Consider the following 8,108-nt stretch of genomic DNA (forward strand, 5'->3'; position numbering starts at 1 on the left):
AAGATTTGGCTTGCTGAAATAGCATTCTAAGAATTTCCCTAGTGTCTACTCCACAGGTATGTACCCTCTAGAATCTGTGAAGATGTCTCTCCTGTCTTCAAAAGCAAATTATCAGTGATGGTACCTGTCATAATGCAGAGCAAAATAACATCATGAACAGATTTGAAATGGGACTCAACATCATGGCAGATTTATAAACTCCCCAAGGGTAAATCTGTGTGTCACTAAAGTAACTACACTGGCAGAACTATAATGTTCATAGTGGTGCTCCTAATTTTCACCAAGAGTAAGATAGGGAACTGCTCATGCCCAATAACAGATCCCTGATTGCAGGGACTATGAGGAGATACATGCACAAACACATAGACAAAATACACAACCCATACACATGTGTGTGAGAGTCAGAGAGACAAAGAAAGAGGTATATAGAAAGACAGAAAAAGAGACTGAGTGATAGTGGAAGAACGCTATCAATTTGTTGCTGAACAAATGCATGCAGGGGTGTCCTCTCAGAGAGGAAGAAAAGGAGCAGGGATCAGTCTCATTCCCTATGTCCACACATTCAGATGTGTGACCAGGCCTTCCCAACTGCTGCTTGGAGAATCAAACACAAGGCCTTTTCAAGCAAGTAACAAAACAATCAAATGAAACTGATAGCAACTAACATTTCACACTAGCCAACACCTGATAGAATGAATTCTGGGAACTCACATATTACTGCCTCAGTCCATGAGCACTATGACTCATGACACAAGCTCTGTTTTTGTTTCTTTTTAGAGGAAGTAGACTAGTCTTTGTCCTCATGTCATTCTTGTTCACATTTGAGGTTCTAACTTTTTGAAGAATTCAGAGACATGATTTTGGGCAAAAGCATACCATGAAGATGCAGCCTACCAGAAAAACAAGCCTTATGTAAAATGAATTAATGATGACTGAATGGACCTAAGATTTAAACCACTGAGTTTGAAAGAATGCAAACCTATACTTCACGCTCTCTTCTGTGGTAAAGATCAGGCAATCTCACTGCTAATTTCTTTCAATGTTCATATTCGGTAGCTGATTGGTCAGTTTTTGCACCTTCTGCTTACCTGCATCTTGGTGAGGAAGGCTTGGTGGGATGGTAGCTCCATGGAATTCCTTGTGGGTAGATGTAACTTGCAATATGACAAGGCAAAGAGAATGGACAGACCACTCTGAGTTCTAATCAAATGTTTGAGAAAGCTTGTTTACCAATGACTCAGTGAAAGCCCAAATTATATTGTCCCATGCTTCAGTTGCCTCCTCTGGTGAAGTCAGCTATCTCCTCTATTTGAAGGGAAGTGGTTATCTCAGCTATCTGTTTCTCTCTGTCCTCATCGCACATGGTCCAAGCAACCAAGTAGAGAGAGTCATGAGAAAATCACCATAGTTCACAATCACCTCAGTCATTTAGAGGTTGCTCAAATATCTTGACAGGTCACTCTAACCATATAACTATTAATGGAGAAGATATATAAGGGCAGAATATGGTCATGAGATTCTACTACTCACCTCACTGACAACCTAGGAAACACAGAACCACTGAGAAGTACCTAAAGTTAGCCAGTGTGGTTGAAGTACAGTGATGTCATGCCTTGAAATGGGCACACCTCATTAATCCCTCCTGCTTTAACGTTGGTCTCATGTTCACTCATCAAATGCCTATCCTCCAAAAGGAACAAAAGCCAAGAATTCCAAGCATAAAGCTTTGGCCTTACCAGTTCCTGTCCTTTAAGCAAAAGATTTAATGTCCTGGGATCCTTGAATTTCAAGAGCCATGACACACAGGGATGTTCTGTTGGTTCCCAGAGACTCCAGCTTTCTGTGACCCATTATTGAAAGATTCATTTCAAGAGCACTTCTTCCGAGAAGCTTCTGTTTTGCTGCACAGAACTCATTACACAATTCCCCGGAACATTTCTTTCTTGATGTTTTACTCTGAGGGTAAAGGTCAGCTTTCTTCTGTCTCTCTCTGGTCTCTCTACCATCTCCATTCTCTTTCTGAATTAGACTCTTCAGTATGCCAACATGTTCATCAGTAAATGGTGAAGACATTGAATAAACTTTCCAAGGGCAGTTGGTGTTGCCACAATTTTGGTGACATCACAGAGGATGCCAGTGCTCTCCAGGATACAATAGAATTTCCAGGGAAGAGCTCCAGAAGTCATGGGAACTGACATTGCTTCCCTGCTAATGAGCTTTCCTCATAATACACTAGAAGTCAAGCTTGCATCTGAAGTTCTTGTTGGATTACTCAGATATTCTATTTATAGCATTTCCTCTGCTTGTGTCTTCCTCATTTTTTTCTATTTTGCTTTTCAGATCTTGGACTGTTTCCCTCATCTCTTTCATTGTTTTTTCATGATTTTCTTTCAGGGACTTATTGTTTTCTTCTGCTTTATTTGTCCTTTCCTCTAGTTTTTTTTTTTTTATAGCGTTCTTCTCATTTTTTGTTTGTCTGTTCCTCCACTTCATTTTTTAATTCTTCTATATAAGGCTCTATCCTCTTCATGATGTTATTTATAAGGTTGTTTTCTTCTGCTTCTTCCATTCTGTGATGTTCAGGTCTAGCTGTTGGAGAAGAGCTCGGTTGTGGTGATGCAGTATTGCTCTTTATTTTGTTGTATGTATTTCTGCCGTGATATCTGTCCATCTACTTGAGGATTCATTCTTAGTGCACATGGTCCAGACAGAGCTGACAGATTTAGGGAGCCTTTCTTTGGTCCAGATGGAAGCTCTGGGCAGGATGGGAGCTCTGGTCCAGATGGGAGTGCTGGATGGATGGGACCTGGGGGTTCTAGTCCAGATGGCAGTTCTGGGGCAGGAAGGAAGCCCTGGTCCAGATGGGAGTTCCTGGGTGGATGGCAGCTGGGGGCTAGTCATTGAGTCTCAGGAAGTCCTGGGGCTCAGGCCGATAGGTGTGGCGGCAGGATGTGAAGTATGAACCAATACTTGAGGAGCCCCCAACTTGATCAGGCCTTCTGGATAAGTGAGGCAGTTGATTAGCTTGAGTTGTTTGGGAGATACCCAGGCAGTGGGACCAGGACCGATACTTAGTACATGAGCTGGCCGTTTTGGAACCTGGGGCTTATGCAGGGACACTATGCTGAGCATGGGAGATGGGGACAGGACCTTCCTGGACTGAATCTACCATGTTGAGCTGAATCCCCAGGGGAGTCTTTGCCCTGGAGAAGATGGAATTGGGTGTGGGCTTGGTGGAAGGCAGGCTGTGTTTGGGGGAGTACAGGGGAATCAATTGCTGATGTGTAAAATTAAATTAAATTATAAAATAAATGGAGAATTTTCTGAATAGGTACCCAAAACACAAACTAAATCAAGACCACATAAACAATGTTCATAGACCTATAATCCCTAAGGAAATAGAAGAAGTTTGTCAACCAATAAAAGCCCAGGGCCAGATGGTTTCAGCACAGAATTCTACCAGAATGTCAAAGAAGAGTTTGTACTGATATACCTAAATTGTTTCACACACTAGAAACATAAGGGATATTGCCAAATTGCTTTATGAGGCTCTGGTTACCCAAATCAAACAAAGATACAACAAAGAAACCTAATTACAGAACAAACAACCCTCATGAACATAGATGGAAATATACTCAATGAAATAATGGCAAACCAAATTCAAGAACACATCAAAATATCATCCACCATGATCAAGTAGGTTTCATCCAAGAAATGCAGTCATAGCTCAACATACAAAAATCAGTGAATGTAATCCCTAATATAAACAAACTGAAAGAAAAAAATACATGATATTCCCATTAGATTCTGAAAAAGCCTTTGACAAAATCCAACAACCCTTTATGATACCATCAAGGTCTTGGAGAAAGAAGGAATTAAAAGAACATACCTAAACATAATAAAGGCAATTTACAGCAAGCCAACTTGAAATTAATGACAGAAAAACTCCAATATCCATAATGTACATACTGTACACAAGATATTAAACAAAAGATAAATTCTCATCTGATAAATATCTAATATTAAAAATATTCATATGGAACATAATATGATAAACAAAACAAAAATTCTAATCTGATAAAGGTCTAATATCTCAAATATACCTATTGAACAAAAGAGAAAATATAAACACATGAAAATTCTCATAAAGGTCTAGTATGCAAAATATACATAAGGACACAAAAAAAGAAGATCAAGAAAGCAAAAATTTTCACCTAGTAAAGGTCAACATGGAAAAATATATATAGAAAACAAGAAATCAGAAAAACAAAACAAAATTCTCATATGATTAAGGTCTAATATGAAAACTATATTTATTCAACAAAGAAATAAAATAAAACAAAAATTCTTACCTGATAAATGTCTATTATAAAAATATACCTATTGAAAAAAAGAAATCAGATAAATAAAACAAAAAATTTTCATCTGTTAAAGGATTAATATTACAACTATCCATGTTGAACAGAAGAAATCAGATCAATAAGCAAAATTTCTCACGTGATAAAGGTCTAATATATAAAATATACTTATTGAAAACACAATATCAACTACATAAAACACAAAATGAAGTCTCAAAATATACATATTGACATTATTAAATATATAAAACAAAATTCTCATCTGATAAATGTCTAATATTGAAAACATACATAGTGACCACAAGAAATAAAGAAAAAGAAATTCTCACCTAACAAAAGTCTAATATCCAAAATATACATACTGAATACATGAAATCACATAATTAAAACAAAAATTCTCACCCGATAATGGTCTAATATCAAAATACACATGTTGATCCTAAAAATTCATGTAAATAAAAGAAAAATTCACATCTGATATATTTGGACCAATATCCAAATATACATATTGAACACTAGAATTCAGGTAAATCAAACAAAATTTCTCCTGTGATGAATGTGTAATAACCAAAATATAAATTCTGAACACAAGAAATTAAATAAAATAAAATTTCACATGATAAAAGATTAATAACCCAAATATACATATTGAAAACAAGAAATCAGATAAATTAAACAAAATTTCTTACCTGATAAAGGCCTAAATTCAAAATATGTATATAGAACACAAGAAATCAGAAAAACAAAACAAAATTTTCATGTGATAAAGATTAAATATGAAAAATATACTATTGAACACCAGAAATTAAATAAAACAAAAATTCTGAACTGATAAAGATCTAATGTCAAACATATCCATATTGAACATAATTTGATAAACAAAAATCTCATCTGATAAAAGTCTTATATCCAAAATATACATACTGAATACAAGAAATTAATTAAATAAAAATTCTCACCTTATAAAGAACTAATATCTACCAGGCAGTGTTGGCCCACGCCAGTAATCCCAGCACTCAAATGGCAGAAGCATCTGGATCTCCGTGAGTTCGAGGCCAGCCTGGTCTACAGAGCTAGTCCAGGACAGTCTCCAAAGCTACTGAGAAACTCTGTCTGGTAAAAGAAAAAAAAAAAGAAAAGAAAATATTTGGGGTTGGGGATTTAGCTCAGTGGTAGAGCACTTGCCTAGCAGGCATAAGGCCCTGGGTTTGATTCCCAGCTCTAAAAAACAAAACTAATAACCTAAATATGCATACTGAACACAAGAAATCATATATATAGAGAGAGAACAAAAATTTTCATCTAATAAAAGTCTATATCATTGTATACACACTGAATTAATGAAATAAGAAAAAACAAAATACTCACCAGTAGGTCTATTATCCAAAGTATGCATATTGAACACAAGAAATTAAACAAAACCAACTTTCTCATCTGCTTTAGGTCTAATATCCAAAACATACACACTGAACAGAATATATCAGACAAATAAAACAAAATTCTAATCAGATAAAGGTCTAATACCCAAAATATACATATCGTATAAAAAAAAGATAACTGAAACAAAAATTCTAATCTGATAAAGTTGTAAAGTCTACATCTGAATTATTCAAATTGACAACCAGAAATCAGATAATTATATTTTGAATCTTTCAATTAATCAGTTGAAAATTTTTGTTTTATGTAATTTCTTGTGTTAAATATGTACATTTTTGATATTTGACCTTTGTAACATGAGAAATTTTGATATGTTTTTCTGATTTCTTGTGTTTAATATGTATATTTGGATATTATACGTTTATCAGATGAGAATTTTTGTTTTATTTACCTGATTTCTTTTGTTAAATATGTATATTTTTGATAATAAAACTTTATCAGATGAGAATTTCTGTTTATTTAATTTTTTGTGTTCAATATGTATACTTTAGGTATATGATATTTATCATATAACAATTTTTTATTTATTTGATTTCTTGGGATTAATGTGTATATTTTGCATATCAGCACTTTACTGCTGATAATTTTTGTTTTATATAATTCTTGTGTTCCATATGTATATTTGACATTTATCAGATGAGAATTTTTTATTTATTTTTCTGATTTTTTGGGTTCAGTATGCATGTTTTGAATATTTCAATTTAAAAGATGAAAATTTTTGTTTTATGTAATTTCTTCTGTTCAATATGTGTATTTTTGATATTAGACCTTTGTTCCATGAGAAATTTTGTTTTGTGTTCTGATTTTTTCTGCTTAATACGTATATTTAGGATATTAGACCTTCATCAGATGAGAAATTTTTGTTTTGTCTGATTTCTTGTGTTCAAGATATATTTTTTGATAATAGACCTCTATCAGATGAGAATTTTTGTATTATTTATCTGACTTCTAGTGCTCAATATGTATATTTTGGATATAGTACTTTATCAGGAGAGAACTATTTTTTTTTATTTAATTTCTTGTGTTAAATAAGTATGTTTTTGGAGACCAGGGGAGGTCTGACCGCACCCGTGGGACAGGAGCATACCACACTTCCCTACTCTTGGCCCTTGTACAACACGGGGTCCTAGGGCTCCAGAAAGCCAGCGACTGGTGCCCTAGGAAATCCTGCAGCAGTGCCCTTCATGAGACCGGTGGAGGTGAGACCGTTCACTTCCCACCGAACCCGGTTCCTCGCGGGCACTTTTCCTGTAGCTCCCAGAAACTCCTAGCAGGTGCCGGAGGGCTGAATGCCAGCTTGATGGACGGCGGCGAGCTGCCCCGACTCATGCCCGCCTCGCCTGGAGTCACTGGAACCTGCGCTACCCGGTGGAGACCCCCATTCCCGGAACTGCTGCCCTGCAGCCGCCGCCGCCGATCTGGAGCAACTGAAGCCGGGGGCGGCTCGGCGGCCGTGGCACCCCGCAACGAGCGCGAACGCAACTGCGTGAAGCTGGTCAACTTGGGCTTCCAGGCGCTGCAGCAGCACGTGCCCACGCGGCGCCAGCAAGAAGCTGAGTAAGGTGGAGACGCTGCGCTCCACCATAGATTATGTTCGGTGCGCGCCGCGCTTGCAAGGGGGGCTGCTAACACCGGCCACTCGGCCGTTGGCTGCCCGCGGGCCTCCTGCCGCCTCCCCCACCAGTGCGTCGCTGTCTTGCTCCTCTTCATCCCAGGACCCCCTCCCAGGACCCCGGGAGCAGCTCGGGGCCTGGTTCCCCGCTCTGCCTACTCATCAGAGGACAGCAGCTGCAAGGGGGAGCTGAGTCCCATGCAGCGCGAGCTGCTTGACTTTTCCAGCTGGTTAGGGGGCTACTGAGTACCCAACCCCTCTAAGCCGCATCCCTGTTGTCTCCTGGTGGACAGACCCGCGCTTCTTGCCCATGGAGCCTGGACCTTCATCAGGGGAGAATTTTTGTTTTATCTAATTTTATATGTTCAGATCGATATTTTGGACATTTAACGTTTATCACCAGAGATTTTTTTTGTTTTTCTGATTACTTTTCTTCAGTGTGTATATTTCTGATTTTAGACCTTTTTTTAGATGAAAATCTTTTTATCTTATTTCTCATTTTCAATATGTATATTTTTGCTATAAGACATATATCAGATGAAAATTGTATTATTAATCTGATTTCTAATGCTCAGTATGTATATGTTCAATATAGAAATTCATCAAGGAGAATATTTTTTAATTTTCTTTCTTGGATTCAATGTGTATATTTTTGGTATTAGACCTGTATCAGGTGTGATTTCTTGTGTTCAATATGTATA

General features: G+C 37.2%; 1 pseudogene; it reads left to right on the forward strand.

Annotated features, from left to right (window-relative positions):
• The first annotated feature begins 2,782 nt into the window (after positions 1 to 2,782).
• LOC118575419 lies at positions 2,783 to 7,862 on the forward strand (annotated as a pseudogene).
• The last annotated feature ends 246 nt before the right edge of the window (positions 7,863 to 8,108 follow it).

This window comes from Onychomys torridus, unplaced genomic scaffold, assembly GCF_903995425.1.
Source record: "Onychomys torridus unplaced genomic scaffold, mOncTor1.1, whole genome shotgun sequence".
Taxonomy (NCBI): Eukaryota; Metazoa; Chordata; class Mammalia; order Rodentia; family Cricetidae; genus Onychomys; species Onychomys torridus.